This window comes from Gracilinanus agilis, chromosome 2 (assembly GCF_016433145.1).
Source record: "Gracilinanus agilis isolate LMUSP501 chromosome 2, AgileGrace, whole genome shotgun sequence".
Lineage (NCBI taxonomy): Eukaryota > Metazoa > Chordata > Mammalia > Didelphimorphia > Didelphidae > Gracilinanus > Gracilinanus agilis.
Genome location: NC_058131.1, coordinates 159,503,302 through 159,514,464, shown reverse-complemented (window position 1 = coordinate 159,514,464; position 11,163 = coordinate 159,503,302).

The following is an 11,163-nucleotide window of genomic DNA, read 5'->3' as shown; positions in this document are numbered from 1 at the left end:
GTTCTGGCTATCCTCAGGAATGTTGCAGGGGCTGCGTGTGGCCTGTGGACCACCTATTTGACTTCTCTCTATAGGAGTGATAGGAACTAGGGCTGGAAAGTTGGTCGGTGCCCCATTGTAAGTGGCCCCATTGGCTAGGCTGAGGAGAAGCAAAGGGTGAGTTTTGGATGGGTTGGAGAGAGCCCAGAGACTGGGCAGGGAGGCCGATTAGAACACTGAACATGGCCCCAGGGAGGGACGGGGAGTGCTTAAACTGAGGAGAGAGCTGCAGGGCAGCAGAGGTTCCGCCACAGACCCAGAGCTCCCAGGAGAGCTGAGAGGAGGAAAGAATCCCAGAACTCCAAGACTGAGAGTGGGCCTGGAGCCTGGGCTTGAGCCCGAGCCCTGTGGAGGCAGGAAACCCTGGAGCCGAGTCCGGGGAGGGGAGAAGCAGGAGCTTTGCCTTGGCTGTCCTGGAGACTGGAGATGAGTTTGAGGCATCGATGGGACATCGGGACATAGGCCACGAGTGTGAGGGGACGAGGGCGGGCGCCCACTGGAGAGGCTTTTCCCTGGAACTCTGGGAGGGGAGATTCTCGCTGGAGAGCATGGCTGAGAAGAGCCGAGGGCGCCGGAGAGAGCCACAGGCAGACACAGCTTGGGTCCGTCCCCTCCTTGTCTACATCTCAGATTCCTTATCTATAAAGTGAGGAGGTTGGAACAATGGTCCCAGGGCAGGTGCGGCTCCTTGGTGACCTCATAGCTGCCAGTTCCCAATGTGGGTGTTTGTCATCCCCCCTTTGTGTCCCCAGGGCTTGGCAGAGTCTGGCTTAGACTCCATTGGCTCCAGGGCTAAGCAATAGGGTGTAAGCGATTTGCCCACGGTTACACAGCTAGAAAATGGCTGAGGTTAGATCTGAACCCAAGACCTCCCATCTCTAGGTCTGGCTCTCAATCCACTAAACCACCCAAACTGTCCCCTATTAAGCCATCTTGTGACCTTCCTATGAATGAGAAACTTTTGGGACTTCCTTTGAATGGGAGATCCTTTTGGGCTTCATTTTTCTCTATTGATTCAAATGCTCTTTTAAACAATAGATAAAGACACAGTTGGATCTTGTATTCTCTGTACCTTTCTGTCCATTTTGAGAATAGGAAGTTGTGATCTGCTGTGGAATACTGTTTACAAAAGCTTCTTTGTTCCCTTAACCAATTTTCCTCAAAGATGATTTCAGTCATTCTTATAAAGATCCTTATAAAGAGAAAACAGGCATATGGGTGGGTCAGTAGGTATTAATATTCTTTAAAGGACGTAGATATAAAAAGTGACATCAAATAAATTAGAGGAGCAAAGAAAAAGTTACTTTTTAGAGGTATTGATAAGGAAAGAGTTCCTAACTAAATAAGTGATAGAGAGGATCACACAAGATAGAATGGACAATTTTGATTACATCAAATTTAAATTTTTGCAGAAAGATCTAATTGAAATAAAACTTAGAAGGTAAATAGGTACCTGAATGGGCAATTTTGATTACATCAAATTTAAATTTTTGCAGAAAGATCTAATTTAAATAAAACTTAGAAGGTAAATAGGTACCTGAAGAAATCTTTCAACAAGTTTCTCTGGTGAAAATCTCATTTCTAAGATATTTAAAGAATTGATTCAAATTTCTACAACCAAGAACCATTCCCGAACAGATAAATGGACCAAGGACAGAAATAGCATTTTTCAAAAGAAGAATTCCAAACTATTAACAATTCTATGAAAAAATGTTCTAAGTTGCTAATAATTAGAGAATATAAATTAAAGCAATTTTGAGGTTCCTCTTCATATCTATCATTTGATAGAGATGATAAAAGAAGGAACTAAATGTTGGAGGGACTATTAAAAAAAACACCTAGTAAGTACTCACTAGTGTACTGTTGGTCCTGGGAAAGCCAATTAGTACAACTGTTCTGGAAAGGAATTTGGAATTATGACCTGAAGGTTCCCAAACTGTGCATAAATACCCTTTGACTCAACTATACTACTATTAGGCCTATGTGCCAAAAGGATCAAAGAAAGAAGAAAAGAGCAAATGTATATATTTAATGTTTGTAGCAGTTTTTTCATGGTGGCCAAAAATTGGAGAATGAATGGTGTTATATAAATACAGTGGACTATTATTGTCTCATAAAAACAATGAAATGGACTTTTCAGAGGAAACTAGGAAGAATTTTGAACTGATGCATAGTGAAGTGAGCAGAACTAATCGAATAACTTATACACGATAACATTATAGAGGAAAAACAACTTTGGAAGAGTCCATAAGTGCAAAAAATGATGATGAATTACATCTAAAAGAGAGGTGATGAATTTAAATTTCAGAAACAGCCTTTTTTTTTTTTAAAAAAACCCTTACCTTCCGTCTTGGAGTCAATACATTGACTCCAAGGCAGAAGAGTGGTAAAGGTAGGCAATGGGGGTCAAGTGACTTGCCCAGGGTCACACAGCTGGGAAGTGTCTTGAGGCCAGATTTGAACCTAGGACCTCCCGTCTCTAGGCCTGGCTCTCAAGCCACTGAGCTACCCAGCTGCCCCCAACAGCCTTTTTTTTGAGACATAGCTAATGTAGAAAGTTATCTTGCCTGACTATATATAGATATGTATCAAGGATTTTAAAAATTCATTAATGTGGGGAGGGATGGTCCTGGGAAAGCCAAATTAATTTAAATTTGAAATTTAAATTAATTTAAAATCTAAAAATCTAGAAAAGAAGGCAAAAAAGATTAATATTCTTTCAATTATCTTTTTTCATTAGTAATACCATCTGCAGTTTTCCCCCCAATATCTCCTTTATCTCAGATTGCTTGAAGTTCCATTCCTCCATTGCCTCAAAATTGTGTTATTTGAATCTGGACTCTTCTACATATGCAGGGTCTCCATTAGCTTTTTCTGCCCTCATCCTTTTAAAAAGATTTTTTTAATTTTTTAGTTTTCTAGTACTTTTTCCTCATACAGCACATTGGAGACTGATGGTACAGCCCAAACTTTCTTTGAAAGGGAAAAATCGGTATTTATAGATCCTTTCAATTTATTGCTTACCTTCTACTTCAGTGCTCTTGGAATTATCTAGTTTAATTGGGTTTCATGTCAAACTTTCTGCAAATTTGTTTTCTTTTCCAGCATACTCTGATCTGTTTATGAGGTGATGCTGCTCATAAACTTCTATCAACTTCCTCCAAAAGATTCCTTAATTGTGTTCTAACCTAGTGCTACTCTTGGCCATCATTTTTTTCTGTGGAGCAAGAAGACCAAGTGTTTGCAGGAGTTATGTGAACTGGTTTTTAGTCTCCATTTATATTGGCTAGAATTGTATAGGAAACTCTTGTTATTCTGAATCATGGTATTTCTTCAGCCATTCCTCAGCATCAGTGGCTTTTTAAAATAGTCCAAGTTTGAATTGTCTTTAACAGCATATGCTGCATGTTCTTCTCTTTCATCTTTTTTTCTACTTAATATTGATTTAGATCTTTGCTCTAATAAGTTGACATTCTGCTTGTACGTTGACAGCTGATTTGGGAACTCCTACTTTGGAAAAAACATCATTTCCTGTCATTTCTTCTGTGGGCACTTGTCATGAACACATGCCATTTGACGTTATTCTTGAAGACATTTTTCATGATGTAAAGGAATGAATCTTCCACAAACTTCTTTTGTTTCTAAATCCCTCAATTGTGTTCTCCAGCATATGTTTCACTGGCTTTGGAGTATGCCCACTGTGGCACTGATGTTGCCCAGGCTTATGTTGATCTGATTTGGAGGGTCTTATCAGTTTCTTCATAAGGAGGAGATGACTAGGTGTCTTATGAAATGATGTTTACTATTGTGTTGGACTCATGATAAAACCTATTCCAATACAGTCAGATATTGCTCCAAGGGGGAAACCTGTGAGTTGCAATAGCTCCTTCCGAGATTCTTAACCTTTTGTTGTGTGTCATGGACACCTACAATGGTCTAGTGATGAAACCTCTGGATACCTTCTCAAAATAATGTTTTTAAATGCATATGATAAATTATGTAGGATTACAAAGGAGACCAATTATATAAAAATAAAATTACTAAAATATTTTAAAAACAGGTTCACATATCTATTCACATATCTAAGAACTCATTTATATCACATAAGTCAGTATTTATTAGTCACCTGTTTTGGAGATAGAAAGGTCAATGCCCTTTAATCCAGCAGTACCACGGCTAGGTTTGTATCTCAAAGAGATTAAAAAAATGGGAAAGGTTCTATTTGTACAAAAATATTTATAGCTGCCTTTTTGTGGTGGCAAAAAAAATAGAAAATAAGGGGTTGCCCCTCAATCGGGAAATTGTGGTTTATGTTGGCAATGGAATTCTATTATGCTATAAAGAATGATGAACTGCTTAATTTCTATAAGAATTGGAAAGACTTCCATGAACTGATGCAGAGTAAAATAAGCAGAACCAGGAGAACATTATACACAAAGACTGTAATATAATGTGATTGACTTTGCTACTAAAAGCAACGCAATGATCCAGAACAACTTTGAGGGACTTATGAGAAAGAATGCTATTCACAGCTAGAGAAAGAACTGTGGGAGTAGAAATGCAGATGAAAACATATCATTTATCACTTGTTTATATGGGTATATGATTTGGGGTTTTGACTTTAAAATATTATTCTTTTACAAAAATGAATAATATGGAAATGGGATTTGAACGATAATATGTGTATAACCCAGTGAAATTGCTTGTCAACTACGGGAGCAGGAAGGAAGCAACAAGAATCATGTAACCATGGGGGGAAAAAACATCCTGTGACCTATGTCTAAAAAGATAAAAAAGAAAGAAAGGCCAAAATGGTCCAAGGAGCTTATATTCTAAGGGAGTAAACATGCAAATAACTAGGAACATAACAAGATAGATACAGATGAGATAGAAGGCAATCTGAGAGGGATAGACATTAGTATCTGTGGATGAAGGGAGGATAGGGAAAAAAACCTTCTGCTTCATTTATAGCAAGGGTGTCAATTTATTATTCTTTAGTTCTTTCTATAGTGTGGCAACTCATTGAACTAGAATTGCATTTAGATGACCACAATGTAGACATCATAGATGATCTGAAAGTCATGCTGTTCCCTTTTTTTGGGATGATTTTCATAGGCTTATTTGATAACCAGATATCTTTCTGAAGTTATGGTTTTAATTAATTTTGGTTGAATCTTTGGGGTTTTTAAAATAAACTATCACATCATTTGCCAATAGCAGTCTTTTTATTTCCTCTTTGTAATCCTCAGAATAATGTAAGCTCCTTGAAGGCAGAGACTGTGTTTCATTTCTCTTTCTGTCCCATAGCCTACTACTCTGCCTTTTCTTTTTGTCTTTTTTAAAATTCAATTTTATTTCATTCTCAATCCTGAATTATTTCTCTCCTTCTCTAACCTGTCCCTCATCCATTGACAAGGCAAACAAAATAAGACCCATTAAAAATAAAGAGAAAAAAAGAAAATACTCTTTGATCTGCAATCTTAGGATGTTTCATCATGAGACCTTTGGAACTGTGGTAGTTATTAATGTCTTTACTATTAGCATATGAAATGGTTCTGTTCATTACACTTTGCACTGTTCATACAAGTCTTCCCAAGTTTCACTGAAACCATCTTATTCATCATTTCTTATAGCACATTCATATATACCATAACTTGTTCAGCTATTTCTCAATTGATGACACCCCCTTTTTCCAATTCTTTGCTACCCCAAAAAGAGCTGCTAAAATATTTATGTACATATGGGTTCCTCCCCTCTTTCTTTTTTGGGGAATAGACCTAGTAACTACATTCTTGGGTCAAAGATATTTAGTCTTTTATTGAATATGTGATATGTCTCTTTTGTCATAGCATGGAAACATATTGCATGAAAGCACTGGTATAATCTATATTAGACCACTTACCTCCTTGGTGGAGGAAGTGGGAATAATCTGAATCTTAAAATATCAAAAAACAATTGTCAAAATTCATTTCTATGTGTAATTGGAAAAAAATTTAAAGCATTAAAAAAAGTTATTCATAGTTTTTAATAGCTTCTGGGACTTGATTCCAACTGCTCCCCAGAATGGTTGAACTGTCTCCTTTTCTGCCTCTGTCACCATCACAGCAGGAGAAGAACATGGGCCCGAGGACCATTTTTCCATTTTTCTTTGTTTCATGGGTTGCCATGGCCAAAGAATTCATCATCTGCTAGCTAACTAACCTATTGGGAAAGAGGCTCTCTACACCCAGTAAGGCTTGTTCTTGAGAAGACATGTTATGTCATTGGACCATATTTGAAATCTTTACAAGAGAGATTCCCAGTTTTTTTTTGGTCTCTCTAATCCTTGGTTTTCTCTATCTCTTCCTTCTAGTACCCTCTGTTTAGTATGAAAGGAAACAATATCTAGATTTTATCATGCATACACCTATAAGAAAATCCTTCTGAACTGGTATTCAATGTGAATAAATTCTAGCATTAGCTATGCATTTCCACATGAGAAAAAAAAGATGAATTTAAAAAATTATAATATAGTAATTTATCAAATATTTCCTCATACCCTCTTTGACAGGTTCTTCATATTCTAGGGATATAAGTACCCCAGGTTGTGAACCCCAGACTTAGAACATAGTAGAGCCTGCCAGGGTTTGTGCTTCTGGGGCATATCAGTGAGAAAGCAGGCTCCAGGATGAGCCATCTAGTGGGACTTTTATGGAGGTCAGGTGGAAGATTAGGCTGGAAAAGTTAGATAGCTTCAGGTCTCAAATACCAAGCTAAAGATAACAACAATTGTGCTAAGAATTGTGCTTGAGGTGCCATTGTAAATTCTTGTGCCAGGAAATTAAATGGTTTTTCCTCCTTATCTGACAACTATATACATTTTATCTCTATCATTGGTATGCCTTTGAATTGGCTGTCTCTCTGTGTACCTGAAAGTCACATTTTCTTCACTTCTGTCCCACTTGGATTTCCTGATTCCACTAGCTATAGTCATGCTCTCTCCTTTTTCAAGTGGTACCACATATACTATAATGATCTCTTTGCAGGTTGTATTCCCAGAATAATGTAAGCTCCTTGAACTCAGGGACTGTGTTTCATTTCTCTTTTTCTTTCCCATAGTCTACCACTTTGCCTTTTCTTGGTAGGTGCTTAAAAATATTTATAGAATTAAGTTGAATTGAATTTAATCTCAAGAATGATCCAAAGAGAAAGAGCCTGGCATGTTAACCAATGAAAGCATTGGCTTTCATTTCAAGCATATGGGCAATTCGAACTATATATTTCTAAGAGGGAGGGAAGGGAGAAAGAGAAAATGACCACTTCTCATCCTAATTAGACAGTCTGGATTATCCCATCCTTACCTCCCTACCCCGTCTCCTCTCTAATTCTCAGCACTTCCAGGGGAGGGTGGGCATAGTCAAGGAAGAGTCCAGCTAACTGCTTCCAATTTTGATGACAAAGTTAGATCATTGATGGGGCTGGGGCTGGGGGAGGAAAGTTAGGAGTGGGCTAATGAGATTTTAGTGGAGGTGAGAAGAACAGTTGAAAGATGTTATAAGGAGGGCCTGTACTAGCACAGTAGTAGTGGGAATTTAAGAGTAGCTTTTTAAGTAGACTATTGAAGATAGAAGCCCAGTTGCAGTGGAGCAATTTGAGAATAGGTAGTGAGGAAATAAAAGTGTTGGGTATAGGCAAATGAGTAGGAGCCACATGGGAGGTATTGAAGATAACAGTGACCATTGAATTGACTTTAGAAGCAAGATGGTTGGAGACCTTCCTAGGGATCAGAAGGATTTTGCTTCTTGGTAGAACTCTACTGGGGGGAAAAGGTAAACCCAAGAATATTTGCAATTACATTTGTAATGTCACAACCACCCTGATGTAGGGTAAAGAGGCAGGGCTGGAAATCTGGAGATTTTCAATAGACGATAATCAGAAAACCAAACCAAAACAAACAACAACAACAAATGTTGACAGAATAGAACAGAAAGCCAGATCTGATATGATGAATCATCATCAAAAGATTTCTCCCATCTTTGTGTACATTTTTCTCACCTGTCCTGTATCATTCTGTCTGCTCTTTGTTCTTTTTGGTCCTTGAGTGCCAGACTATGGAGATAGATTCAAGTCACAGAGAGGCATGCTTTAACTAAGGAAACACTTCCTAACAATTAGGGCTGTACAAAGTGGGATTGGGATGGCTGTGCAAGGGTTGAGTCTTCATGCAGAGGTTGAATTGTTGGGAATATGGCAGAAGGGATTCTTGCTCAGGTACGGGATAGTTGGACTAAATGGCCTCTTTCAGATCTTAGATTTCTGATTGTCTTCCTGGCTCCACCACTAGCTCCTTCTGTGACACTGGACCGATCATTTCTCTTTCTGTATCTGTACAGTAAAGGGGTTGGAGCAAAAGATTTTGGAATCCCCTATCAGGTTTCATCCTTCCCATCAATCTGTGAATTTGAGACCCCAATAAGCAGCCTTTCATAGAAGATTGCTCAGGGTTCTTGTGGAGGGCACGAAGCTCCTGAAGATTTCTTTACTTCAGCTTAGGAATATGAGCCGGGCCTAGAAACACAACATCTTTCAGGGAGAGGAAGCATGGAAGCCCATTCTTTTTTCTGAGTAGTGATACTAGGAGTTTGAAATTCATCATTTTACAAATGACTTCTGAGACTGCCTATACCCAAAGGGGATTGAACAGACTTATACCAGCTGGATAAAGAAACTGCTAAAGAATTCAGACTTCCAAAATGGTATTTTATCAGCATATGAAGGTATTTTTTTCCAGGTAGGTAGGTAGGTGTCCAGAAGGGTCTCCTGTTGGTTTTCTTTCCTTTTTTCTTTCTTTAAAGCCTTACTTTCTATCTTAGAATTGGTACTTTATGTTAGTTCCAAGGCAGAAGAATGGTAAGGTCTAGGCAACTGGAGTTAAATGACTTAACACACAGGGTCAGTCACAAAGCTAGGAAGTGTCTGAGGCCATATTTGAACCCAAGATCTTCCGTCTACAGGCCTGGTTTTCCTATCTACTCCTCCCCTCAAAACTCCCCTGGCCAGTTGATTTTCTGTAAGTAAGAGAGCAGAATAAATGGAACCGTTAGCAGACCATCAAGAAATGTTCCAGAAGGGCAGTTCTTGAGGACTTTATGGCCGAGAGGTAGATATCAGGAGAGATAAAGCATTAACTCCAGGCTGAGTGCACTATCTCCTGGGCCACTTACCTGCTTCCAAGGAAGGGGCACATGAGATCACACTTGGCTGAGTAATTTAATGGTTGTAGTTCTTGCAGCTTTCGGGGATGAGCCCACCCTGTATGTATTGCAGATTAATTTAGGGCCTTTGTTTAGAACCTTGAAATCCAAATTGGAAAGGACTACAGAAGCCATTCAGTACTGGATCAGGGAGAGGGCACTTCCTGCTGAGGGGCTCCCTCCACCATTTCAGGTCAGAAACTTCTCTACAACATATGGGCTTAGAGAGTTGCCTGGAGCTCTTAGAGGGTAAATGAATTGTGCAGGGTCACAGTTCATTATTTTTCTGAAATTGTAATTGGTTATTTCATTTATCAGAGTTAAGTCTCTTAAAATTGTTTGTCTATAATGTTGTTATTGGGTCAGTTATTCTCTTGGTCTGCTCATTTACCCTCTAAGAGCTCCAGGCAACTCTCTAAGCCCATACCCTTCCCTTCTGTCTTAGAATTGATGCTAAGTATCAGTTCCAAGGCAGAAGAGCAATAAGGGCTGGGCAGTTGGGGTTAAGAGACTTGCTCAGCAAGGAAGTCTTTGTGGTCAACTTTGAACCCAGCACCTCCCTTTCTCCAGGCCTGGTGCTCTAACCATTGAGCCACCCAGCTGCCCCTTCTAGTGTCTCATCTTAAAAGATGAGGCAGGGACGCCATCAGTTGTCAGTATACTGGAATTAACCTCCAAGAGAAGCCCGTAGTTCCAAGAAACATTGCAAAGCCGCCTTCACTCTAGGGCATAGCATTCTTTTGTCCCAGATGGCCTGGACATAATTTGGATTCATTCGTAGTCCATCTGGCCCTAAAATGAATCCCAAGAATGTTATTTGGGGTTGTTGAAAATCCCATTTCTCCACATTACTGTTTAAACTATGATATCACAACTTGATTAGTGACTTTACGTGTGTCTCTTGGCTCAAGGCACCAATAAAAGGAAATGCCTAGACCATTGCAATAGCCTTCTAATTGTTCTCTCTGCCTAAAGATTTTCTGCACTCTACATATTTGCCAAGTGGATCAAGTCACTCTTTCCTCTCTATGCAATAAACTTGGAGGGCTCGCTATCCCATACTCCAGATCAAACATATGAAGTCTTTGATATTTAAAACCCTTCACAATCTGACCCCTTCCTGTCTTCCCAATCTTCTCAGACTTTCCTCCCCTCCAAGTACAAAGGCATGGAGATGGGGGATGACTGTGTGGGAGGCCCATTTAGATGGACTGTAGAGTCCCATTTAATAGGGTTGAAAGGTTAAGTTGGGGCCAGGTTGAAGAGCTCTAAATGCCTGAGAAGTTTATCTATTTGAACCTAGAGGTGACAGGGAAGTCTGGGAGTCCCTGGAGTAGGGGGTGATAGGGTTAGACCTGTGCTTTGGTAGCTATGTGAAAAATTAATTAGAAGAGGGAGAAGTTTGAAGCAAAGTCCAATGAGGAGACTAATACAGTTGTCCCAGGGAAGGGTGATAAGAGAAGACTTATGCAAGAGGCACATGAAAATATCGATATGAAAGTTTGGCCACATAATTGGATATGTGAGTGATGGAGATTCTTATGTGAATGGATGCCCTGAACTGCTTGGTGGTTTGGACCCGGGAGGAAGAGAGATCCCCTTCCATTTGGACACCAGGTGCAAGGCCCAGGGGAGACTTATCTGCTTGCTTTGGGATCAGAAACCCTCCTCCTTCCTGCTGTCCGGTTTGTTTAGGAGCGGCGGCCAGAGAAAGCTGGAATATGCTGCACTCTGTCAGCATGCTGGAGTCAGACTGGGGCTGGGGAAGCCACACACAAAGTCCACTCCCTCCTCTCTCTGGGCCTGGCTCCAGGCCTCTGCCCACTGGGGCACACTCTCAAGGGGCCCAGTGTGTTTGTAAGGAGTGGCTTGTGTGTCCTTCCCACCCGCT